Below are 25,222 nucleotides of genomic sequence, written 5' to 3'. Positions count from 1 at the left end.
TTCAGCAAATCCCTATCCCCCTCCCCACTGCCAGCTCCTGCTCAAAGCACACACTCGCTTGCTTTCAAATAATAAAATCTTAAAATATGTGAATATAGAGGCACCTGGGCACCTGGCTCAGTGGGTTGGGGCCTCTGCCTTCAGCTTAGGTTGTGATCCCAGGACCCTGGGATCGAGCCCCACATCAGGCTCTCTGCTCAGTAGGGAGCCTACTTCCCTTCCTCTCTCTCTGCCTGCCTCTCTGCCTACCTGTGATCTCTGTCAAAATTCGTAAATAAAATAAAATTCTTGGTCCATCTGTTCTAATATCAAGGACTCAGTGGTACCCCCTAATCAATGCGCCATTTTTCTGCAGCAGCCACTAGGCTCCAGCTGGTGGCTCAGTGGCTGCGGGAGCAGGGAAGCCATGCAGCGTTAAAGCTAACGGTAAGGGAAGATTATCCACCTCCTGAACCCTCTTTCTCAAATTAACACCTGAGTACCGAAACAGCAAAGCAGCAACACGTCACTAAGCCTAGGGACTTACAGAGAAAATGCAATGTCCAGGGGACACCGAAGGGAGTTTTAAACTTGTGTGTAGGGGGTTGGTGCAACAGCCAAGAGGAGTGGGACATAGTCTTTAGGCTGATGGAGATATTAGAATAGAAAAGAAAATCAGGTTTAAGTTCTGCTCTTACCCCTTTGCATCAAAAGCCTTCCCCAGCAGGCCCACTGCCCTGGACCGACCATAGCAAGCACGCTCACCTGGACATGAGTGTCTGCATGCCTGAGTGTCTGCTGGTGTAAAACCAGGGCCAAAGGGGACCTGGCTGGCTTAGTCCATACAGCATTCGACTCTTGATCTCGGGGTTTTGAGTTCAAGCCCCAAGTTGGGTGCAGAAATAACTTAAAAATTAAACCTTTTTTTTTTTTTTTTAAAGATTCTATTTATTTATTTGCAAGACAGAGAGAGAGAACGCACACAAGCAGGGGGAGCAGCAAGAAGATGGAGAAACAGGCTCTTTGCTGAGCCCGATATAGGACTCGATCCCAGGACTCTGAGATCTCATGACCTCAGCTGAAGGCAGATGCTTAACCAGCTTAGCCACTCAGGCGTCCCCCAAATAAAACCTATATAACAAAAGAAAATCACAAACAACAACCTTGGAGTGCAATCAGGGCAATGAAGCAGGCCACGTGGGGTTAAAGGAATCAAGAGGAAACGGATGGGCCTCCAGCCACTTCAACCATCCCTCCCCTTCCAGACCTCAGGGCTGGTGGATTCTGACCTAACCAGACAGCCCCATTCCCTGCCTGCTGCTTCTGGGGTGCTGGAAGTGAGGCCCAGTCCTGGGGTATTGGTTACCTGGGGAGGGGGAGAGGCAAAGCCAAACTGAGGCTCTCCACGCCAGGACTGCCATCTCCTTGGGCTCACTGATGCTGACAGAGACCAGAGTCAGGCTTAGATCCTTAGCTCAGTCCTCAGCACCAGACATAATCTCTGAACCTGACCTCTCCGCCCCCCATAAACACACCTGACTCCCAAGAAATGAGATCACAGGTGAAAGACCAGGGAATCCAAGGAACACAATGACTTCAAAACAAACTGATTAGAGATACTACCGGAATCAGCTGTATTCAACAGATGGACCAAGAATTTCAACTAAGCATTAGAAACACACAGAAAAAGTAAGGAAAGATATTAGCAATAGAGAACAGAACAATCAAGTGTTAGAGCACCCAAGTGGAAATACTCAGTATGAAAAACAGTTGAAATAACAAAGGCAAGAGGCAAAGTGGAAATAGGGAACAGGTACCAGATCGGGGAACACTTCCAGGAAAGAGCCAGGAAGGATTAAGAAACAGAAAAGATTTTTTAATTTTTTTTAAATTTCTTTTTAAACATTTTTTTTAAAAGATTTTATTATTTATTTCAGAGGGAAATCACAAGTAGGCAGAGAGAGAGAGAGACAGAGGAGGAAGCAGGCTTCCTGCTGAACAGAGAGCCCGACGCGGGACTCAATCCCAGGACCCCGAGATCATGACCTGAGCCGAAGGCAGCGGCTAAACCCACTGAGCCACCCAGGCGCCCGAAACAGAAAAGATTTTTAAAGAGAGGGTAAAACAGGGGCACCTGGGTGGCTCAGTGGGTTAAAACCTCTGCCTTCGGCTCCAGTCATGATCTCAGGGTTCTAGGATCAAGGCCCACATCGGGCTCTCTGCTCAGCAGGGAGCCTGCTACCTCCCTCTCTCCCTGCCTGCCTCTCTGCCCACTGGTGATCTCTCTCCCTGTCAAATAAATAAATAAAATCTTTAAAAAAAAAAAAAAAAAAGATTTTATTTATTTATTTGACAGAGAGAGAGAGAGTAAAAAGAGTAAAACATCAATTAAAGTTAAAACATCAGCCCCAAACTTACTCCATTAATTTGAAATGGATCACAGACCGAGTGATAAAAGCTAGAACCACAAAGCTTCTAAAAGAAAATGTAAGAGAGTATCTTTGTGACTTTGGGGAAGACAGGAAGTCTTAACCCCCCCACCCCAAAAACCGATAAACTGGACTTATCAATAGTAAAATATCTGCCCACCAAAAGACACCACAAAAGAAAAAAAAAAAAAAGATGCCATTAAGAAACTGAATAGATGGGGTGTCTGGGTAGATCATCCATTAAGTGTTTGACTTTGGGGGGCGCCTGGGTGGCTCAGTGGGTTAAGCCACTGCCTTCGGCTCGGGTCATGATCTCAGAGTCCTGGGATCGAGTCCCGCATCGGGCTCTCTGCTCAGCAGAGAGCCTGCTTCCCTCTCTCTCTCTCAGCCTGCCTCTCCATCTACTTGTGATTTCTCCCTGTCAAATAAATAAATAAAATCTTTAAAAAAAAAAAAAAAAAAAAGTGTTTGACTTTGGTTCAGGTCATGATCTCAGTGTCATGGAATCCAGCCCTGCATCAGACTCCTCACTCAGCGGGGAGTCTGCTTCTCCCTGAGCACACTTCTCCCTCCCTCCCTCTCCCCTGCTCTTCCCCTCTGCCACTCCCCACTCATGCATAAATAAAATCTTTTTTTTTTTTTTAAGATTTTATTTATTTATCTAGCACACACACACAAAGAGAGAGAGATCACAAGCAGGCAGAGAGGCAGGCAGAGAGGGGAGGAAGCAGGCTCCCTGCTGAGCAGAGAGCCCAATGCGGGGCTGGATCCCAGGACCTTGAGATCATGACCTGAGCCAAAAGCAGAGGCTTAACCCACTGAGCCATTCAGGTGCCTCTGCATAAATAAAATCTTAAAAAAATACTGGACAAGGCACATAATGGAAAAGAACATACATAGTACATACAACTGACAAAGGTCTGTATCCAGTAAATAAAGAACTACTGAAGTTGACAATCCATGATTAACAAACATCCTCCACACACACACACACACACAGGGAAAACTGCTCAGCAAAAAGACGTGTGAACAAAGAATACAACAGATGTATTTCAAAAATATTATGCTAAGTGAAAGAAGCTGAACATAAAAGAGTATATGTTGTGTAATCCATCTATATGAAACTCCAGAAAAGACCAATATAATCTACAATGAAAGAAATCAGAATAAAGATTACATTTGGGAGGCAAAATGGACTGGACAGGGGCAAGAGGGAAACAGCTGGAGAGAGAGAAATGTTTTTTAAATCTTGATTGCGATCATAGTTGTAAGGTAATGCATACGTGTCAAAACACACAGAATTGTACACTTAACATCTGTGCATTTTATTGTATGAACTGTACGTCAACAAAAAGAAAGATAGTGTAAGTCCCAATATCTAGGTATTTCAAGAAATAATGACAATAACCATAGAACTAAAGAAAGATGAGGGCCCCAAATAAACCAAACAGGACAGAGAAGGAAAAACACACACTTAAAAATATTATAGTGAATATTAAAACACAACAAAATATTCTAAAGTCTAGAGAAAAACAGATCACTTACAAAGGAATATGTATCAAACTGAATTGACCAAAGTACCAAAGGAAAAGAATCTGAAGCAAGAATTTTATATCCAGCTAAACTGTCATTCAGATGTTAAAGACTACATTGAAGGGATCACGTTTGTCCCAAAAAACACCCTCTAGGGGCGCCTGGGTGGCTCAGTGGGTTAAGCCTCTGCCTTCAGCTCAGGTCAAGATCCCGGAGTTCTGGGATCAAGTCACGTGTTGGGCTCCCTGCTTGGTGGGAAGCCTGCTTCTCCCTCTTCCTCTCCCCCGATTGTGTTTCTTCTCTTGCTGTGTCTCTCCATCAAATAAATAAATAAAAATTAAAAAAAAAAAAAACTCCCAGATCAAAGGAAAGAACAAGACCATATATCCAAAAATAACTCAGTACTAAAAAATCTGGAAAATTTTAATCTGAACGACAAGTCAGTGGATATAAGGGCTTAAGAGGGAGACCAAGAAACATGAGCAAATGTTAATCTGGCCTTTGTATGGAAAAACTATGGCTGGCAATCTTTTTTAAGTAAATGAAACATTAAAATGAAAGAAAAGCAAGATAAAATGAAATAAAAATCTAGGACGGCAGAAATAAAAGAACACAGACACATTCTTTTCAGGAACACTCAAAACATTTTAAAAATTGATCACAGGGGCACCTGGGTGGCTCAGTGGGTTAAGCCTCTGACTTTAGCTCAGTATGTGATCTCAGGGTCCTGGGATCGAGCCCCACATCGGGCTCCCTGCTCAGCGGGGAGCCTGCTTCCCTTCTTTTCTCTCTGCCTGCCTCTCTGCCTACTTGTGATCTCTCTGTCAAATAAATAAATAAAATCTTCAAAAAAAAATTGATCACATACCAGCCCATAAAAGCAAGTCTCTCCTTTATTTTTATTGATTTTTAAGATTTATTTTATTTATTTTTAAAGATTTTATTTATTTATTTGACAGAGAGACAGTGAGAGAAGGAACACAGTAGGGGGAGTGGGAGAAGCAGGCTTCCCACTAAGCAGGGAGCCCAATTCGAGCTCAATCCCAAGACCCTGGGATCATGACCTGAGCTGAAGGCAGACACTTAACGACTGAACCACCCAGGCACTCCTAAGATTTTATTTTCAAGTCATCTCTACAATCAACATGGGTCTCAAGCTCACAAACGCAAGATCAAGAGTCATAGGCTCTCATTTTATTTTATTTTAAAGGAATAAAGGATTTTTTTTTAAGATTTTATTTACTTATTTGACAGAGAGAGATCACAAGTAGGCAGAGAGGCAGGCAGAGAGAGGGAAGGGGGAAGCAGGCTCCCTGCTGAGCAGAGAGCCCGATGTGGGGCTTGATCCCAGGACCCTGAGATCATGACCTGAGTTGAAGGCAGAGGCTTAACCCGCTGATCCATCCAGGCACCCTAGGAGTAGAGGATTTTAAAGGATTTTTTTTTTTTTTTAAGATTTATTAATTTGAAAGAGAAAGAACGAGAGACAGCACATGGGAAGGAGCAGAAGGAGAGGGAGAGGAGCAGACACTGCTAAGCACAGAGCCCCAGTCAGGGCTCGATCCCACAACCCTGAGATTATGACCTGAGCTGGAAATCAAGAGTCACACTTAACCGACTGAGCCATCCAGGCGCCCCTCCAAGTCTCTCATTTTAAATGACCGGTTTCCGCAAAGCCCACATTCTCTGACAATGGTACAATTAAGTTAGAAGTCATGTTCTTTTATTTCATGTTCTTTAGAAATCATGTTTTGAAAAGGACAAACAATTCCCTATACAACCAGAGATGAAAAGCATCTCTAAATAACTCATAGATCAAAGAAAAATCATAGTAGAAGTCTGAAATTACTTAGAACTGGGTGATAATAAAAACACTGATATATCAAAAAGTACAGAATGCAGCAAAGAAAGGGTACAAATTAATGAGCGAAGGGCCACCCGAGTAGCTGAATGGGTTGAGCGACCAACTCTTGGCTTCAGCTCAGGTCATGATCTCATGGGTGGTGGGACTGAGCTCCTCATGGGGCTCCACTCAACAGGGAGTCTGCTTGAAGATTCTCTCCCTCTGCCCCTATGGCCACCCCCTCCTCTCTCAAATAAATAAATGGATTTTAAAAAGTATTGTGTTAGGCATCTAACTTAGGAAGTTAGAAAAAAAGCAACCCAAAGAAAATAAAAGATTATAAAGAACTGTAATCAACACTGCTGAGAACAAAGATTCATTTGTAAAGATCAAAACCACAAGAATGTCCTTTTAAAAAAAAGGTCAGTAAGGGGGGACTGGGTGGCTCAGTCACTAAGCATCTGCCTTCGGCTCCGATCATGATCCCAGGGTCCTGGGATCGAGCCCCACATTGTGCTCTCTGCTCAGCGGGGAGCCTGCTTCTCCCTCTCCCACTCCCCCTGCTTGTGTTCTCTCTCTCGTTGAATCTCTTTGTCAAATAAATAAATAAAATCTTAAAAAAAAAGAAAGAAAGAAAAGAAAAGGGTATACAATTTCTTCCTTCTCCTTTTCCTTTTCAGTAGTCTCCAGGCTCAGTGTGGAACCCAATGCAAGGCTTAAACTCATGACCCTTAGATTAACACCTGGGCTGAGGGATACCTGGGTGGCTCAGTTGGTTAAGCATCTGCCTTTGTCTCAGGTCATGATCCCAGAGTCCTGGTATTGAGTCCTGCATCAGACTCCTTGCTCATCGGGAAGCCTACTTTTCCCTCTCCCTTGACTGCTGCTCTGTCTGCTTGCGCGGGTGCTCTGTCTGACAAATAATTAAATAAAATCTTTTTGGAAAAAAAAGACCTGGGCTGAGATTAAGAGTTAGGTGCTGGGGCGCCTGGGTGGCTCAGTGGGTGAAACCTCTGCCTTCGGCTCTGGTCATGATCTCACGGTCCTGGGATTGAGTCCTGCATCAGGCTCTCAGCTCAGCAGGGAGCCTGCTTCCCCCTCTCTCTCTGTCTGCCTCTCTGCCTACTTGCAATCTCTCTGTCCAAAAAATAAAGTTAGGTGCTCAGGGCACCCGGGTGGCTCAGTCAGTGGTGTCTGACTCTTGGTTTTGACTCAGGTCATGATCTTGAGGTCTGGGGATTAAGCCCCACATCGGGATCTTTGCTCACTGCAGAGTCTGCTTGTCTCTCTCTCTGCTCCTTCCCCTGCTCTCTCCCTCTCTCTTAACTCTCTTAACTGGCTCAGTGGGTTAAGTGTCTGCCTTCAGCTCAGGTCATGATCCCAGGATCCTAGGATTGAGGCTCACACTGCACTCCTTGCTCAGCAGGGGAACCCGCTTCTCCCTCTGCCTGCCACTCCCCCTGCTTGTGCGCTCTCTATCTCACAACTAAGTAAAATCGTAAATAAATAAATAAACTGCTAAATTGACCTATATTCAATTTTAGAATGTCCAATTTCCAAAATACGATTAGACTCATACGATGACAAACCAGTAAGAAAATGCCCCCCCCCCAAAAAAAGACAAATAGAAAAATAAGCAAAACACATTACCAAAAGAAGACTCACACATAGGCTTACACACTTACTCAACCCCGCCAGAAATGTGGGAACTGCGAATCAAGGTCTACAACGAGAAGTCGTTACACTTACTGGTTGGAAATAACGAAGTCTGACAACACCACGTGTTACAGAAGACACAAAGAGCAGAACTTCTTATACGTTACTGGTGGGAGTGCAAAGAGATCCAACCATTTTGCTCTTCTCTTGTAACGCTGAACAAATTTTCACATGCCCTATGGCCCAACAATCGGTGGCTAGGTGGACATTCATCAAGAGAAGTCCTAGCTGCACGCATTAGAGAACATACACATGAATCTTCGTAGGTACTTTTCCTATACTAGCAAAAACCTGAACACAACCCCAGTGCCATCAACAAGAAATTAAATAAAATTCTGAAACAGTTAGCTGGTATATAAATGACATATACAGCAAACAGTTTTAAAAACAAACAAACAAACAAACAAAAAAACCACTGCAGCGCCTGGATGGCTCAGTCGGCTAAGCGGCCAATTCTTGATCTCAGCTCAGGTCTTGATCCCAGGGTTGTGAGCTCAAGCCTTGCATCTGGCTCCACGCTTGGCGTCTATTTAAACAACGATGAAAGAAATACAGCCATAGGCAGCAAGCGGATCAATTTCAGCAACATAAGATTCACTTACAACCAAGTCCAAGGAGATTATTACATAAAATACGGGACACCTCTGTACAGTGTATATAGGGACACCTGGGTGGTTCAGTCAGTTAAGCCTCTGACTTGGGGGTCAAGTCAGGATTTCGGCGTCCTGGAATGGGCCGCGGGCCCTGCATCCAGTGGGGACTCTGTTTCTTCCTCTCCCTCTGCTCACACCCCCACCCCGCTCATCCTCTCTCCCAAATAAGTAACACCTTTCTAAATAAATAAATGTGAGAACTTAAAACTGGGAATGGGAAACCCTAGATTCAGGAGTGATTACACCACCACTCTCCACCCCCCCTGCCCCCCGACCCCCGCCCGTGAAGACAGGCAATTGGCGGAGGTTGGAGGAGCTCAGAGGAATGTGTAAATTACTGTCAATATTCTAGTCCTGGTAGTGGATGATGGTTCATAGGGACTTTAAATGGATTTACTTATTTATTTATTTTCAAGACTGATCGATTGATTTACTGATTGGAGAGAGTGCTGGTGGGGGAGGGGCAGTGGGAAAGCATCTCAAGCAGCCTCCCTGCTGAGTGCCTGGGGACCCCACGAACCTAAGGGGCCATCCAGCAAACGGGAGATCACCCAACCCCTTACTTGCTCTGCTCATTCCTCCACAGCTGCTGGGAGGTCTGCAAGCTCTGGGTCCTGCCCACTTCTCTGACATCACCTCCTGGCCCCCACCCGCACCACTCACCACTCACACCTGGTCCGCCCAGCTTTCCCCCCACCCCTTCAGGGCTTTGGTGCTGGCCCATCCCCTGCCTGGAACACTCTTCCCCAGGACAATGCTGGTCTCACTCCTCCTCCTTCAGGTCAGAGGCCGCATCTCACATCCTTTCCTTCCTTGCCCTGCCAGGTGAAGAGGCCCCCACGACTCCCCAGTCCCCCTACTATTTTACAATCCTATTTTCTTCCCAGCACTCCCACTGTCTGAAATTACCTTACTTTATGGTCTGTCTCTTCCAGTACCGTGGAGTTCCTGGAGGACTTGGTGGTGGTTGCTGCTCTACCCCCCTGTACCTAGAACCACACCTGCCTATAGAAGATCCTCAGAAAATATTTGCTGGAGGGAGGGGGAAAAAAAAGATCTAACGCCACCTCCTCCAGAAATCCCTTGTGGTCATTCTACCCAAGGCTTGGTGAGGAGGCCCCCCCGCCTCTGGTCCCACGGCTCTCGAACTTTCTTTCCTTCATCCTACACCACCTGGGACTCTGCAGGGGCCTGTCCACCTGAGCATCTCCCCAAACACTGGACGTTCTCTGAAGGAAGAACTGGACCAGATTCACTCATGAATTCCAGCACCTAGCCCTGGGCCCAGCAGGGAGCTGGGCTAATAAAATATTTGTTGAATGAATGGATGAACGAACGTCCTCCGAATTCATCTCATCCCCCTTGCTGACGCTGCTTCCTCCTTTCTCCACCCTGACAGGTGCTAAGAAGTCGACACCCAGGTGAGCTGACACACCCAGGTGAGCTGACGAGCAAGGCCACTCAAGCCGGAACATCGGAATATCGAGCAAGGCCACTCAAGCCGGAATATCGGAATATGGTGGAGCAGGGGAATTCCTTTTCTTCCTCCCTCCCCACCCAGGAGCCACTTCAGGCCTCAGAGGGGACAAACCCACAGGCCAGTACTGGCCTCTCACAGGAATCCTCTGGGGCCTGCCTTGGCCAAACCAACAAGACAGGCGTTCTGCCCATATTTCACCCTCCGTGACTGGCTGAGAAGGTTGGCCGGCCTGTCTCATTGCCCCAGCTAGAGGCCTTGCACAGCTGAGCTCTCTGTGGCCAGGTGCTGGTTGGGCAAATCCAATCACGTAGCTACCCTACGGGACAGGATCCACTTCCTTTTGGGGGGAGGAAATGGGACAGGCAGGCCAGCCCGGGGATTCCGTGAAAGAGGAAATTTCAGTGCCAGGTTCTCACTTAAGCCAGCGCTCTGACGTTTCCCAACCCAGGAAGACCTTAGGAGGGTGGGACAGAAACCCAGGAGGATCAGGCCGGAGGCCAGATTTCTGGACTGAGGCTGGGGCCAATCTCCCACTGAGGTTTCTGAGTTAACAGTGGTTTCAGTCTGCTAATTGCCCTGGCCTTCCTTTGACCCAGGATCCCAGAGACACCGGGACTGCCCTGCTGTGCCCCCCACCCCCATTTCTCCCTGCCTCCAGGAACCACGCAGGGGACAGATAAACTTCGCACTCCTCGGCTCAGTGTCATGCAGTCTGTTTCTGCCTTGTACCTCCTCCCCGAGTCTGGCTCCGGAAAAACCAGGAGGTTCAGGAGTTTACACATCTGGCCTGCAGAGATTTATCTAGTATTAAATGATTACGGGCCCATACTCTGGAGCCAGGCTGCCCAGGTTCAAATTCTGGCTTAACTGCTTATGAGCTGCATGACCTTGAGCCCCCTGCTGTGCTTCTACTCTTTAACCTTTAAAACGAGCGATTTGTCCCTACTCGATGGGGAGGCTAAGTCACCCAAACAGAGAAGGGTGTGTCGAACACTTACTTAGCAGGCCAAGCACACTTACGGGATTCGGTGAAAGACCACTCTTATTATCATTACTAAATACATTGAGGTTGTTTGGAGTCAGGCCTGGAACTCTGGACCAGACATCCGTAGACAGACACACCAGAGCCAAAACCAACCTGCTCAGCAGATTGGGATGGAACAAGAGGAAAGACTCCAGGCTCTGGGTCCAAATTCCAGCTTCACAGTTCTGTGACCCCGGGCAAGTTACTGAACTGCCCTGAGCCTCATTTCTGCCTCTGGGTACTCCGGATCACAGCCGTACTTCCTTCCAAGCGGTCACGGTTTCTCCTCACCGGGAAAGATGCTAATCTCTGCTGCTGCTGGCTGTGGGCAGTGTTGGGCAATTAGGGAGCTGACACAGGTAGGGGCTACCCCAGGCAGGGGTGAGGTGACAGGCAGGTTCCCCTTCCTGGAAACCTCTGTTGAGGCCCCTGCCTGGGGGTGTGATGCGCAAGTTCATTCATTCATCAAATATGCATTGTGTACTATGTGCCAAAAAGCACAGTACACATTGATGGAGCAGATGACAGCCATTTCTATTATTATTAAAGAAGTTAGGGGCACCTGGGTGGCTCAGTGGGTTGAAGCCTCTGCCTTCGGCTCGGATCGTGGTCCCGGGGTCCGGGGATCGAGCCCCGCGTCGGGCTCTCTGCTCCTCGGAGACCCTGCTTCCTCCTCTCTCTCTTCCTGCCTCTCTGCCTGCTTGTTATCTCTGTCTGTCAAATAAATAAATAAAATCTTTTTAAAAAAAAAGGAAGTTAAAGTTGTTTGGCACTGAGGTGAGGGTACATCTGTAAATAAAACGGACGAAAAGACCAGTCAGAAGTCGTTGGGAGAACCCATACCTAAGGACCTGAGCTGCCCATAAGGAAACTGACTTGTCCTGCTGCCAATCACTACCAAACTATTTATGAGTTGGTATCATCAGCGGAGATGTGAAGACATCAACGGAAGGGCAGCCAGGCTCTTCCTGGGGTAGCTCAGGTGTCACACCCAGCAGGACCAGCCTCCACAGGTTTCCCTGTGGTGAGAGAGTCCAGCTGGGCTGGGGAAAGCCTTGCCAGGTGCGGCAGCCTCTCCTTAACTCAAGGATGACACGCATATGACGAAGGCAGGCACCTTGCTAGACACTGGAGTTCACCAAGGATTCGATGAGATTCTTGCCCTCCAGAAAAACCATACTCCAAGGCAGATACCCCATAGACAATCAGATTGTAAGAGTCTTCAGCATACATCTGGAGAAAGAGCATTGGCCTGGGATCCTGATCTGAATTTGGGGCTAATTTTTGCCATTGGTTTGACCTAAGCCTCATTTTCTCATTTTCCCCTTTTGCAAAATGAAGACAGTATTTTGGGGGGGCTGTTTTAAGGATCCAGTGAGTTCATGAATAAGAAAGGGCTTTAAAAGTACACTTGGCCAGCTCAGTTGGTGGAGCATGGACCTTTTTTTTTTTTTTTAAGGTAATCTCTACACCCAATGTGGGGCTTGAACTCACAACCTCAAGATCTCAAGATCAAGAGTCGTATGCTCCACTGACTGAGCCCGTCATGTGCTCCAGAGAATATGACTCTTGATCTTAGGGTTGCAAGTTCGAGGTCCCATATTGGGTGTAGAGATTTCAAATAAATAAATAAATGGGCTTTAAAAATGGAAAAGTAAGATAGGAGCTGAGGTTGGGAGTCTCACAGTAACTCATCCAGCATCACGTGGCTGATTAGAACAAAAGCTAGAATTGGAACCCTGGAACCAGAGCTGGGAAGGCCAGGCCCGCCCCCCTCAGTCCACTGCCCCTCTCAGCTGCTTGCCTTTGCACCCTGGGGCCATCGATTCACACGAGGCCCAGGGGACAGGTAGAACACTAAATCCCCTGGAGCAGGGATGACCATTTCTTTCCTCGGGACCCCAGGTTTTCTAACCTGCCAAAGGGAAGATGCCATCTGCCGGGCTGTCCTCATTGGTAGGTGGGAGGTGTCTTGCAGGGAAGGGCGCCCTCCCCAGGGAAAGGGGTGGCCCCATCACAAAGGAGGCCTCGGCTGCTGGGCTGGGGAAGAGCAAGTGCGGAGCCAGGGAGGGAGCCAGCGGCAGGGACACAAGAACGTGAATTAAAATCTGGGCAGAAGTCCTGGGTTCACCAGCCCGGCAAGTCAGGCACATTGCTTCACCTCTGAGTCATTTCCCTCGCTTGGAGAATGGGTCGCTAGAACGATTAAAAGTGTATATACACAAAGCACTTAACCAGAATGGCTCGGTGCATGATAAATATTCAAAATATATCCGAAAGTCATTAATTCTTTTTAAATTTATTTTTAAAATTTTTGAGAGGGAGCGAGCACACAGCAGGGGGAGCAGCTGAGGGAGAAGGAGAAGCAGACTCCTCGATGAGCAGGGAGCCCCATGCAGGACTCCATCCCAGGACCCTAAGGTCATGACCCGAGCTCAAGGCAGACAAGACACTTGACCGACTGTGATTCCACTATTATTACTCTACCATTCTTACTACCATTAGTACTGTAAGGACCTATTTAGCTAGAGGCTTCCATCAAGGTTAAAATAATAACGTAGTTTAACCCTTAAACTATCCCTGCTCCCCTTCCCCCAGAGGACTTCACTTAAAAACAAGTCCCAGAAACCAGCTCCAGGTAACAAAGCCCAGATACAAGGGTGGGTCAGGCCAGGTGGAGACATCCAATCAGTGGGGGGATGCACACTGTCTCCCTAGTTACCAAGGTGTGATAGGCTAGGTCAAATGTCTATTATAGGGTAAATTGTAATTCAATTGGTCACCTAACATCACTGTGCGGCTTTCTCTGTGTGATACAATCTCATTGGCCACCTGTGCGTGGCCAGGCCCGACCACATGGCCTTTGCCCTTAAAAGCTAGTCTGTGAAACAGAGAAAGGTCGCCCTCTTGTAAGAGGCGTGGCCCTGGCTGGTCAGTTTGATTCTTGATGCTTGGCACGAAATAAAGCTTTGCTTGACCTTCGCTTTCTATCAGTCTTGCTCTTAATCACGGACCCATTTTGGGGGCATAACAGTACTATCATAGAGGGTGGGGTAGGGGTGAGCGTAACTCTTCAGGACCAACCAGCCTCTTTCTTTCCACTCTCACTATACAACCTGGGTCATCACATCCCTAGAAGCCAGCACCGCCCCCCCCCTTGAGGACTAAACATGGGCACCACGGTGCGCCCCAGGAAAGGTCCCCACCTGGCACCAGAGGGGAGTTCTGGCTCAGTCTAGCTCTGAGCGCCTCCTGCTTTCCTGTACAAGGAAAGGAGACTGAGGAGCCAGGGGACAATGACCTAGGGCCTCCATGGGCCTGTCCCTTCTCCACCCTCCATGCAATGACCAGATCTAATTTGGTTCTGGGATATCCTTCAGTCTCGTGCCAACTCTAATTTGGTGAAAAGGGCCGCCTGGAGGACTGCATTTAGAAGGCCCGGAAGTTGGGGGAAAAAAAAGAGCCGTGGCTGAGTGATGGTATCTGACTGGGAGTCAGTGTAACTATTTGCCGCAAAAGAGCTAGAAAAGCCCTGAAGGCCTTGCCTCAATACAAGTCCTAGCTGTCAGGTGGGATAACTGGAAGCCAAGAGGGAAAGGGACTTGCCCAAGATCACAAAGCATGAAAAAGGGCAGGGATTCAAACTCAGCCTCCTCTGGCTTTCTGAGGTTGCTTCCCACCACGATTGTCACTTCCTTCCTCTGGACCAGAAAGGAGGTGTCCAGGTCCATTGAGACCCACTGTCTGAGAGAACAGAAGCCAGAAGAGGACCGCCTACTCGGTTCCCCACCCCCACCCCTGGGGCCTTCTACCACACTTTGCAAACCCCAGAGGCAGATGGTTCCAGTGAAAATAAATGTAGACAGCACCATCCCCTGAGGGCTTGTATACAAACAAAGATTTGAATTCAGATGCTAATCAGATGAAGCAAGACCACGTGAGACCAGGATTTGGTTCTCTTTCCCCTTTGCAGCTGTGTGTCGTGGGAAGTTAGAGCTTCACTGAGTTTCAGTTTGCTCCTCTGTAAAATGGAGAGAAGGAAAAAACACACTACAGTCATTCAAAGAGATGAGCTCCGTGTTCCTGACTCAGAGTAAGCCCTTAGACATTAATTATCAGGATTAGGTTAAAGGGGGAAAAAAACCCACATCATTTTCACACAAAAAAAATACTCAAGTGACCCACCCAGGCAAGGGTTTGGAAGGGCTGTCAGGAGGAGCCCTGTTTTTCATCCTTGATAGCTGGCTAACTGAACCGAAATATGAATTATCAAGTTTGATGATTTCATAGTAAGGAAGGAACCAGATTCTCCTAGGAAAATGGATTGTATCATTGATGTCACAGAAAAGGAAGCAGCAATGAGTGGATGGATTGGCAATACTGGGGGACAAATGTATATTGGCAATACTAGGGGACTTCGTGCCTCAGTTTCCTCCTGTGTAAATTGGGGATAATAGCCCTGGCCACCCAGAGCTGCTGTTAAGAGCAATTCCAGGTGAGGCAGTGGGCCACCCCTGGCCTGGCAATGCTAGTAGGTATTAGTGAGCGTTGGGACATATGGCACGGGGAGTGGGCGACACTTACTAAAGGAGGCAGAGAAAACAGGACCTACAACAGTGCTAAGAGTGAGGGAGGGGAGGGAGACTCAGAATCCGCTGAGACACTTTCTGCCCAGAATGGTGGCAGATGGGTAAGTTATTAACTCCTGTATGCTAAGGAGCTGGTGGTAAGTCAACGTGGGCACAGGTGGAGGGAGAAATTGACAAAGATACTCAGGCAGGTCAAGCCTGACAGGGTTCAGTGACCGCCTACAAGAGGCCTGGGGGATTACAGGACAGAGACCTGGGAGCCTCAGCCTGAGATCTGAGAAGACACCTCCCACCCTCGTTGTTTCCTAGACAAAGTGAAAAGGTAGATCAAAGGAGGCAAGAGATTGACTTAACAAAAAGTCCCATGACAGATCCTTTTAAAGGTTGGATTTATGGCTTTTCGAATAAAAGCCACCTAAACACTTTTTTAAAGAACACAAAATGTTTGCTGAGCTCTGCCGGGCAGCTTACATACTTGACCTCATGAAATTCACTCACCCAAACCACAAACTGAGGTCTGGGAGAGTGAAGATACTTCCACGGGACTTTGGGTTGGGGAAAGGGGAGTTGTCCTGGAGGTCTTTTTCCCAGAAATAGCCTCCCAGCCTCCCCTCCCCTCTCCTCCCTTCCCTGGGTCAAAAGTACTGGGGAAGGGTTTGACCCCAGCATGTCTACCCTCTGAACCTCAGTCTGCAAAAGGGCAGGAGGTGGGGAAGAGAGAAGGGATCAGAAATAATGTTCAAGATGCCTGGTGCCCCAGCAGGTACTTATAAAATACAAATCCACACGGGGCCCATTTCTGAGCTCCTCCGCAAGTGGGAGGACCATGTGGGGGCCCGTGGTTACTATCAGGTTGTCAGGTGGGGTAACTGACCTCCTTGTTCATCTTGTACCCCCAGAACAGTTGTGGTGACCTTCTGGAATCTTCCGTCCAGGCAGCTACTTTCAGACCCCCTGTATTTGACCATAAGGCTTCATGGCCTGCCACACTGCCCTTACTTAAGCTCAGACAACAGTGACTTGGAGGTCTGTGTTGCCACCATGATGCCTGCCTGTCATGGCTAGGCCTTGGCACTCAGCAAAGGTGGCCCAACAGAGCCCTGAGTTCAGAGTGCAAGACAGTGTTCCCTGTCTCGGGGATGAGTGACAGCGGCACGGAGGGCAGCTGGGAGCATTTAGGTGAACGGGTACTAGTCCAGGGAGTCCCTTCCCTGAAGGAGCTGTGTCATCTGTACCCTGAAGGACCAAGGGCTGCCTGTCCCCAAGTGGGTAGGCCCCGGGCCAGCTATCTAGGTCCTGACAGGCTGTTGCCATCACCCTTAGACCTCTAGAGCCCTTAGACTCTTCCCAGGGACCACCAGAGCAGGAAGAAAGCTCCTGCCACAGAAGGAGGGACTGCTCTCCACGTGTCCCACATTCTTACCCTGAGCTCCCTGAGGGCCAACCCAAACCCCATGCCCTCATTCGGATGGGATCAGAGACCTCCTTCCAAAGCCTCAAAGCACCTCACCCAGAAACTGCAAATACAGAAGGCAGGGAGGTCATGTCCATGAGACAAGTGGGCATGAGGGAGACGGGAGCCGTGGGGACTGTTGTCAAGTGGACAGAGGGGCTGTTACTCAGCTCCACCCATGGCGACACAGCTGGGATGCAGCCCAGTGTGGCCACATCCCCTGGTCTTTCAAGAAAAGTAGAATGAAATCACGTGGCTGAGTAACAGCAACAACAAAATCAAGGTCTTTAAATCACTGCAGAAGCCAACAATCGGCCACAGCTGTCCCCTGCCCCGTTTGGAGGGCAATCTGCGCCCTAGGCCTGTCTAGGCCTGCCATGACCTGGGCCATAAATATGGGAAAGCCAGTTCACTGAATTAGAGACATTCCTAGTCTTGGGGATGTCAGGCATTTGGGCTTACCAACAAGGACACGGAGGCTCAGAGAGGGGACTTGCCCAAGGTCCTACCAGTAGTGTATCAACCCCTCATGACTCAGGCCCTGCTCTCAAATGAGTAGAAGATTCTTTTCCTACCAATCCACACCATCTGCATCCTCCCTGAACAGCTTTCTTTTCAAAAACTAGATACACTGTGGATGTACTACAGACACAGAGACGGGCCTCCCTGAACAGCTTTCTTTTCAAAAACTAGATACACTGTGGATGTACTACAGACACAGAGACGGGCCAAATCCAAAGAACTGGTTACTTTTATTTTTTTTAAGATTGTATTTATTTATTTGTCAGAGATAGAGAGTGCACAAGCAGGCAGAGAAGTAGGCAGAGGCAGAGAGAAGCAGGCTCCCTGCTGAGCAAGGAGCCCAATGCGGGACTCAATCCCAGGGTCCTGGCATCATAACCTGAGCCAAAGGCAGCAGCTTAACCGACTGAGCCACCCAGGCGTCCCAACACTGGTTACTTTTAAGGAAGTTGTGGACCTTAGAGCCAAAAGACTGAATTCCCAGTCCAGCTCCCCTCTAAGCAGCTGGGTGACTCTGGGTAAATTCCTTCCCCTCTCTGGGCCTCCATCTCCCTGATCTGCACAGCAGCTCGATGACCGAGCTAGCTGCTAAACACCTTCCAGCTCTGAAATCCCAGGCATCTGTGAGGTATTCTCACTGCTCAGTATTTTGTGGCCACAGATGAATATAGAATAATAATAATAATAATAATAATAATGAGGAAGGCAAGCCCACATTTGCTGGGAAGGCACACTACAATTTTTAGTGAAACCTGACTCCTGGTTACTGGAATCCAGAAAGAACCATGGTAATACTCAGGCAGTTTAACCACCATCCGACAGTTAAACAAAAACACATCTGGTTTAACTTCATTTTCCTCATCTCCTCCCCCAACCCCCTACCCTCATCTCAAATTTTACCCCTTAATTTGAGAAGTCAAATTAAATGCAAACAATTGATTTCATGCCACAGTGAGGTTGAGAATTTCAGCATGGAAAACTTTAAGCACGAACTTTTTCTGGGAGCAATCATGAACTGTTGGGGGGAGGTATAGGGAGGTGGAAAACATAGAGACTGTTCACGTGAATGTTCTTTGGACCCTGAACATTCTACCAAAGTTGCTAAGGGCCGACTGTGAACCCAGCACTCGAGAGGCCAACTGATTTGCCTGAGGTCACACAGCGAGGACTGGAACCCAAGATACTGACCCAGAAGCCAGGGTTTCCCCTGGTGTCCGGGCCTTTCACCTAAACAGGGTCTCTCCCATGCCCTATGGATCACCTGCTAGTGGTGAAGGAAAATACCCTGGGAACACAGAACTTCTCAGCCACCAACACCGGTTCATCCCAGTGTTGGAAACCATTTATGATCTTGCTGGTCCCTTATTAACCCACATTACAGATGATTTCTTCTTCTGAGGCTCACAGAGGGAAAGTAACTGGTTCAGGGTCACATAGGAATGCTGGGAATGAACCTCCAATCTCCTCCCCACAGCAAGCTACTGCTCCCTGCCCCCTAAAGTAAGGATACCTCTAGAAGGGATGGAAGAAAAATGAAGCCATACGGCCCAGCCTAGCTCCAGCCTGCCGGAGACTACGTTGCCCTGGGAAAGCTGAGTCAGCATTCCTGAGGCCCTGTGCAGATTTCCGAGCGCTGGTTCTCAGCCCAGCTCGCTCACTCTCCCCGCAAAGCTCTCTTCAAGTTCTGGGGTTTGTATCGATAACTTCAGTTGGGCCTACTTCAAGGTCTCTGGGCTGTGCTGCTGGATCCTGCTCCTGGATTTAGATACCCTCATCCCTGGAGATGGGTACGACACAGAGATCACCAGACTTGGAATTCTCACCACTTGGGCCCTCAATCCCAGCTCCGCCCGGTAGCATCTGAGTGTCCTTGGGCAAATCCCTTCCCCTAAGACCAGTTTCCTCCCAGGAAATGTAAGGCGAAGACAGCACCTAGCTTGCAGGGTCAGATAGGTAATGTCCAGTGGGACAGGCAGGGGCTGAGTTCCGTTTCACTCCATTTCCAAGCTGGGACACGGTAAGACAGAGGGCAGGAGGTCCTGCAGAGGTAAAAGCCTGGACCCGTGCCCGGCACAGAACTCCAGGCTCCTGACCTAGGCTGTCTCGGATGATAGGTAGCTTCTGAGTATGGGCAATGGCACCGTGCCACTCTCTAGGGCAGCTAATCAAAGATTGGGCAGAGCCCGGGTGAAGGTGGGTGACCAGGCGTCAGGGGCAGTGACATAACCATACACCCAGGGTTAGGGTTGCATTTTTTGCTGAGATTAGAGCTCACTGGAGCCAATGTTTTCTTAAGCACAGACACCAGCTCAACACCTTGCACGCATTAGTCATATCCAGAATTCACCACGGGTAGGTAGTTTACTGATGGCCTCAGCTTAAAGGAAAACATCAAAGCATAATAGGGGACAGAACCATCTCTGGTCACACAGCTAGGGTGCCTGATCTTTGAGTGAGAACAAAATGTTAGGCAACCAATCTTACACGTGTTACTGCATTTTAATCTCCTCCCTTGTGAATTTCTGGATTCCAATTCTATGCAAATGTCCAAATATTGCTGTGTTCTCTCCACTGCTCCTTGGCCAGCACCTAGAAAGGGCTTGGCACAAAGCTTCGTATTTCCTGAATGAAGATAGTATTTTGTTTCTGGCCTCAGTTCAGTTTTATTCCTCACAAGAGTCTTATACACGAGGCATGCTCGCCATTTACAAGTGGTGCCTCAGACGGGGCCACTCACGCTGATCTCACTCCAGGGGTGGGAAAGCTGGGGAGCTGTGTTCTGCTTAGTGAATTCAGAGGCATGAAGTTCAGGAAGAAAAAAAGAGACAGAGGGCCCAGATGGACAGGTGGGGAGGACTGAAGAGGAAGCAGGTTTGGAGGGTGGGCAGGAATGGAGGCCAGAACTAAGGCTCTGCTCTTTCGTCTCTTAGGTGGTAGAGTAGAATCGGGAAGCTAAGGTTGTGTGGGTTAGAGTCTGGGTTAGAATCCTAGTCTCATCACTTCCTTAATGTCTATAAACCTCAGTTTCCCCATCTGTAAACCAGATGATGCGTGTGAAGTGTTGGAGCAGGCCTGGCACACAGAAGGCACTCAATGAACAGCTTTTGTCCTGGCTCGTGTGGGAAAAGACCCTCGCCTCCCTGGGAAGCCTGCCTCCCTCAGATTTCCCCAGGGTCCAAAGCCCTTTCTGGCCTGAGAATGGCCCCCTCTTTTGATCTCCAGCGTTTTTTCTCCTCCAGCCAGAGGCCTTTGTAAAGGCCCCTACCCCATTATGTGTTGGAAAAGGGTCAGAAGGGACAATGATGGGGCTTTTTCTCAGCATCCACTACCAACATTGTGACCAGGCATTGAACTGTTTTTTATTTAAAGTGGGCATGGGAAACAACTCTGGGCGACCCACTCACCTGAGCACTGCCAGAGGTGAATCATGGGCTCCCTCGGCTTCCAGGGCTCCAGAGCTTTGCCCCCACGGCCGCTGTGCCCACCCCAACTCCCAGATAAACGTCCACTCGCCAGAGATCCCCTCTCCTCCCACCCCACCCCCCATCATGCAGCTCTGGGACCCTCAGCGCCTCCCTCGCTCTATTCATCCGGGCTCTGGCCCAAACTATTTTGGACCCCACCTGGACGCACTGGCCTCCTCCCCAAGCGGCAGTGGCGTGATCTAGAGGCTCCCAGGTGGGAGGCATGGCAGGGCACTAGGTTGGGTGCTGGGGTTGGCAGCCTGAGTCTCTTGATCTCCCGCCAAGGGGGTATCCTCGGGGCTGCTCAGTCACGGGACGCCAGGGAGAGGGGCATAGATGAAAGGTCTAAGTCCCGGGCAGAGACCCGGGAGGCAGGTAACCCAGGACTACAGCAGCGATCCCAAGCACGGTCCTCTTAGCTCGCGGTCCCCGCGGGCGCCACGTCCAACCTCCAGCCCAGCCCAGCACGCTGCCGGGAGCCCCGGATGCGCGCGAAAACCGGAACAGAACAGGTGCCTGAGGGTCCCCAAAAGGCTGCCCTGGGTGGTGTGGAGGCGCGGAGGTCCGCGCCCTGACATTTATATCCATCCTCGCCGCCACCCCGGGACGAGCGAAGGATGTAGGAGGGGCCGGGATCGACCACGTTCCCGGGGAGCCGGAGGACAGCACAGAGTCCTTACCTGAACGGACTTCGTGGGCGAGGGTCTGTCCTGGCACAAGCGACGTGGGGTCGGTGCGCTAGTACCGAAGGCGCGGAGTGGCGGGAGCGCGACGCTGCCGGGGCCACCTCCCCCGCGGGCTTATAAAGGCGGCCGAGGGGCCCGGCTAGCAGCCGGGGCAATCCGCCCCCGCCCCCGCCCCCGCCCCCGCCCCCGCCGCCGGCCCCGTCCCCGGCCAGGGCCCCGGCCCTCCCCCTCCCCTACCCCGCCCCTCCCCCTCCCCTACCCCGCCCCCGCCCCGCCCCCGCCGGAACGCTGCAGGCCGACCCGGCCACGCAGCCAGGGCGCCCCCTGCCGGGAAGCTGCCCAGTCCCCCGCCCCCCACGCCCGGCTGCTCGGGAGGGACGGCGGGGCGGGGTAGGTGGGAGGCATCTGCCTGCGCGTTCCCGGTCCCCCCGCGCTCCCCGGCCCTCTCCACCTCCTGGCTTCCCGCGGGGACCCTCTGTCCCTTCCTCTCTGCGAGGTCGGGCGGATTCCGCTCTGTGCGCGTGTATCCCAGTCGTCTTCATCCTTGGCTGCAACTTCGTTCTGTGTCTCTCTGTGGTCTTCCTCCTGCCCCACTCTCTGTGTCTGTCTGTGTCTGTCTACCGGGCTTTCCTCGGATCTCCGCACATCTCTATCCATCTTTATCCTGTCACTGCCCACCTGTGTGTCTGATTCTCCCTGCCCTCTCTCTCCTCCCACGGCACTCTTCCCTGCTAGCTCTCTTCCCTGTCCTTGGACTGTCTCCTTGGCTAGGACCAAAAGAAGCAGAGGATGGCCTGGGAAGGGTGGCTTCCGGGAGGGGAGCCTCCGATGGACAGGGGCTGTTACCTCTTTTCTCCTGACAAGGAAGGGGCCAGTCAGGGTTCATGCTGACTTGTCCCAAGCAGAGTCCCAGCCACAAGTCTCCTGGGTGACAGAGGAGGAAGCTACTCTTCCCAGGCACTGGAGCCAGACAGCCTGGGTTCAAGACTCCACCCTCCTGACCTTGGACAAGTCACTTGCCCCTCCACCCCCCCTCCACCCCGTGTATCCGCCTGCTCCTTAGCAGGCAGACCCTATCTCCCCCGGCTTCCCTCACCACGTGCTGGGAGGGTCATATGAGACAGTAGTTGAAAAGTACACAGGAAACTCTAAAATTCTAGATAAATGTGAGGGGGGGTGGACAGCAGCAGATGCTGAATGCTATGGGCTCCATCCCTGCTCCCCAGGGACCAGTACCTCATGGGCAGGAGGAGGAAGGATTTGCTCCCTTTCCCTGAGAACCAGACTGAGTGTAATTCTGACAATCTTCTGCCAAGCCCCAAGCTCTGTTTGAATGCCTCCAGTGACAAAGAACTCACTGCCACCAAGCCAAGGGTATTCTCAGTGACACTTAGTGCTGCCCGGAGCAATTTATGCCTCTAACCCACAATTGCCAGAGACTTGAAGGCAGTGATCTTGGGTCCCCCAGATCCCTGCCATCCTCAGTATCTAAGCTCCAATCTTCCTGCAGCCACTTTTTCCTGTAGGTGAGGAGGCGATCAAGTCCAGGGCAGAGAGGAGACCATGTCAGCAGCAACAGAATCAACACTAGCCCAGAAGTCTCGTACCTGTTCCATGGCAGCTCAGAGCCAGGCATCTCGCATATAATATCTCCCAACAATTCCATTTTACAGAAGAGAAAACAGAGACCCAGAAAGAGCATATGAACTTATCATAATATTGGAGCCAGAACTGGGGCCTGGCACCAGAAATCAAGAATGTCTTTGTATTTGTTTTTCTTTCTGTATTTTTAGCAATTGATACTATTTCTTTATTTACAGGAATGATACAAAGTTTCCTTTTTGACCTAAGTTTATGTTTTTTAAAAAGTTAATCAAAACATTGAGTAAATATTATTTATTTATGTATTTAATGGGGTAGGTTATTATGGCGAAGATCATGGAGGTGGTAAATGAATGAAGTTTAGGAAATACAAACTTGGCTTTGTTTTTTAAAAAAAGATTTTATTTATTTATTTATTTGACAGAGAGACGGATTGAGAGTACAAGCAGGAGGAGCAGGAGAGGGAGAGGGAGAAACAGGTTCCCCGCAATGCAGGGCTTAATCCCAGGACCCCACGATCATGACTTGAGCTGAAGGTAGAGGCTTAACCGACTGACTGAGCTGCCCAGGTACCTCTGAACCTTGGCTTCTAATGCCTGGTAAACTTAAGGCCTTGCTAAAGGCAAGTGGCTCATAGTGTGGGTTTGTTTTTGTTTTTGTTTGATTTTATTTATTTGACAGAGAGAGAGGACAAGCATGGGGAGCATCAGGGAAAGGGAGAAGTAGGCTCTGGCTGAGTAGAGAGCACAATGCGGGGCTCGATCCCAGGTCCCTCGGATCATGACCTGAGCCGAAGGAAGACGCTTAACTGACTGAACCACCCAGGTGCCCCTCATAGCATAGCATGTTCTTAACAAATATGGAATAAATGAATGAGTAGAAAAAATTAGAAAAAGCCCCAGCTTTGATCCTGACCTTCGGGAAATTTACATCTTTGGCCTTCAGTTTCCTCATTTTTTGTGGGGATTATCAGTACCTGTCCTGTCCACTGTATGAAACCGTTGTCAGGGGGTGCCTGGGGGGCACAGTTGGTTGAGTGTCCAACTCTTGATTTCTGCTCAAATCGTGATCTCAGGGTCCCAAGATCCAGCCCCACATCAGGCTCCATGCTCAGCGTGGAGTCTCTTTTAAGTTCTCTCCCTCTTCCTCTGCCTCTCCCCTTGCTCGTGCTCTATCTCTCTCTTTTACTCTCTCTCGCTTGCTCTAAAATGAATAAATCTAAAAAAATGAAAACTGTCATGTGGATCATTAGATCATAGTTCTTAGAGCAAAGAGATCTTGGAAGTCAAACAGTCCAGTTTGCTTATTTTTCCAACAAAGAAACAGAGCCCAGAGACAAGGTATGTATAGATGTAGAGAAACCTTAATGGAATGAATTGCTTACTACCAGCCCAGTGGTCCTGGAATCGCAGCTGGATTTAGAGATTGTCAGTCCAACCAGCCAGGGGGGCATCTGAACCTAGGCAAGGAGAGTGACCTTCTCAGCTCCCCCAGAAAGCTAGGGCAGAGTTGGAGGGTAGGGTTCCTAATTTCCTATCCAGGCCTCCTTCCTGTTAGGCTGATAGCACCAGGAGGGGAGGTACCCAGGGAGCAGGGACAGTGATGGCTGCTGGGTATTCCCTGCCCCCACCTCAGGTAAATTTTCCTTGTGGGACAAAGGCCAGGAGCAGGATAGGAGAGGTAGGGGAGGAAGGTGGCAGGGCTGCCCAGAAAGCGGTTCCTCTTGTTGATAACCCATCAATGGACTCCCAACGTGGAATGGTACCTTGGGGGAAATCACCCAGACACAGAGGCCCCAATGCTAGCCACGTGGTACATCCAGAAGAGCTATCCCCCTAGCTTTGGGGAGATCAGAAGTCAGGGGCAGGTGCTAGGGGCTCATGATAAGGTGGGATGGGCTTCCCCCAACTTCCTGCTAGCTCAGCCTCCCAGACTCTGCCCAGACTGCGACAGGCAGACCTTCCATGCCAGAGGGTTTGCCCCTGGCTCACTGATGATGACGCCATCTCAAGCCTCCTCATATCTCTAAACCTTTCCTTGGCATTTGTAAGCAATGACAGAGCTCCTCCAAGAATCTGGGCTCTGTTCTGGATGTTTTTCACCCACAACAGCTTATCCGGCTGCTTTTAGCAAGGCCGTAAGTTTACCAAGCATTAGAAGCCAAGTTTCAGAGGTTACTCAGTCAGTCGGCTCAGTCAGTCGGTTAAGCCTCTACCTTCAGCTCAAGGCATGATCCTGGGGTTCTGGGA

General features: G+C 49.6%; 1 protein-coding gene across 3 annotated transcripts in view; it reads right to left on the bottom strand.

The window, feature by feature from the left end:
- Positions 1-22,234, bottom strand: part of ALPL (alkaline phosphatase, biomineralization associated) — a 56,159-nt gene extending 33,925 nt beyond the window's left edge. The window contains exons 1-2 of one of the 3 annotated variants that reach the window (XM_059136447.1): positions 21,366-21,534; positions 11,220-11,367 (exon numbers count right to left, since the gene is read on the bottom strand). The gene's annotated coding sequence lies outside the window, so the exon portion shown is untranslated. Of the gene's footprint in view, positions 1-11,219; positions 11,368-21,365; positions 21,535-22,217 lie in introns of those variants that run through there. The other 2 variants (XM_059136450.1, XM_059136446.1) reach the window with 2 other exon arrangements.
- Positions 22,235-25,222: the final 2,988 nt, after the last annotated feature.

The sequence above is a fragment of the Mustela lutreola genome, chromosome 10 (assembly GCF_030435805.1).
Source record: "Mustela lutreola isolate mMusLut2 chromosome 10, mMusLut2.pri, whole genome shotgun sequence".
NCBI lineage: Eukaryota > Metazoa > Chordata > Mammalia > Carnivora > Mustelidae > Mustela > Mustela lutreola.
Note: the sequence above shows the minus strand (reverse complement) of the source record. Positions and strands in the feature narration are given on the sequence as shown.